Source organism: Octopus bimaculoides, chromosome 4, assembly GCF_001194135.2.
Source record: "Octopus bimaculoides isolate UCB-OBI-ISO-001 chromosome 4, ASM119413v2, whole genome shotgun sequence".
Classification (NCBI taxonomy): Eukaryota; Metazoa; Mollusca; class Cephalopoda; order Octopoda; family Octopodidae; genus Octopus; species Octopus bimaculoides.
Window position 1 is genome coordinate 133201590 of NC_068984.1, and position 1426 is coordinate 133203015.

A 1426-nucleotide genomic window follows, 5' to 3' on the forward strand; every position below is an offset into this window, starting at 1 on the left:
TATACATATATGGAGGGAGTGAGCTAATGTACACCACATACGTTTGATCACTGTAAACCAATCATTTGTGCAGCTGAACACTTATACGTTGTCTTCAAGTCTTCAATGGTGAGTCCATCATATGTACACACACACACACACACACACACACACACACACACACACACACACACACACACGCACCCATATGTCACAGCATGACCGAATTTCAGTGATGGAAAGCAGTAAAAATGGCGAAAGAGACTATGTGTGTGTGTGTGTGTGTGTGTGTGTGTGTGTGTGTATTCATTTGTCATCCTTTCCTTCCAACTAACTTGTGAAACAGCCTGGCTTCTGTAATGATACCTATCAGAGAACTTCAATTAATATTCCAAATCATTCTTGGTCAACGTGGTGACAGTCTTAATCTACGTCTATTTATCATCATATTAAATTTGATCCTGTTCTATCTACTTTTGTGATGTCAAACCGACTCTCCCATCATATCATATCTTAATCTTGGTGGATGAGTTGTCTATGATAAGCTTACAAGCCAGCTCACATTCGCAACAATTATTTCTTGTAAACACGTGACAACTGCATCAGATGTGACTGGAAAAAGTGTTTGAATTAGTTTCTCTGTGTGTGAAAGAATAGGCATGGTATTAAATTACCATTATATTCATAGACTCCTCTGTTGCTGAATACTTTCATTTTACACAGGAAATATTTATAAGTCATTAACTGTTACATTTTGTGATGTTTCATTGCTTTTGCATCAAGATAGAGTGATTCATTTATCTTTATTACACAAAGAATAGTTTCGGTTAAAGATTTACAAAGAATTAACATACATTATTGCCAGAGCATGTATATTCAGAGATACAATCTTGTATGAAAAACATAATTATTTCCCCCATAAGCAGGAGGCTATCACAAATTTAGGGAAGACCTAAAGATACTTATATCAATCCTGCTTGACTAGTACTTTATTTTATCAACCCTGGACAAATCAAAAGTAAAGTTGATCTCAGCAATATTTGAACTCAGAAACTAAAGAGCTGGAAGAAATACAAATACCATAAGTTATTTTGTGTCAAAGGTACCAAAAAATTCATATTGTACTTGTACTTGCAATATTGTGACAATGGTAGATTGATAGAATCATAAAGTTATTATATATATCCCGTCGTATATATGTATATATATATATATATATATATATATATGTGTATGTGTGTTTGTGTGTCTGTGTTTGTCCCCCCACCATCGCTTGACAACCGATGCTGGTGTGTTTACGTCCCCGTAACTTAGCGGTTCGGCAAAAAGAGACCTATAGAATAAGTACTAAGCTTACAAAGAATAAGTCCTGGGGTCGATTTCCTCAACTAAAGGTGGTGCTCCAGCATGGCTGCAGTCAAATGACTGAAACAAGTAAAAGAGTAAA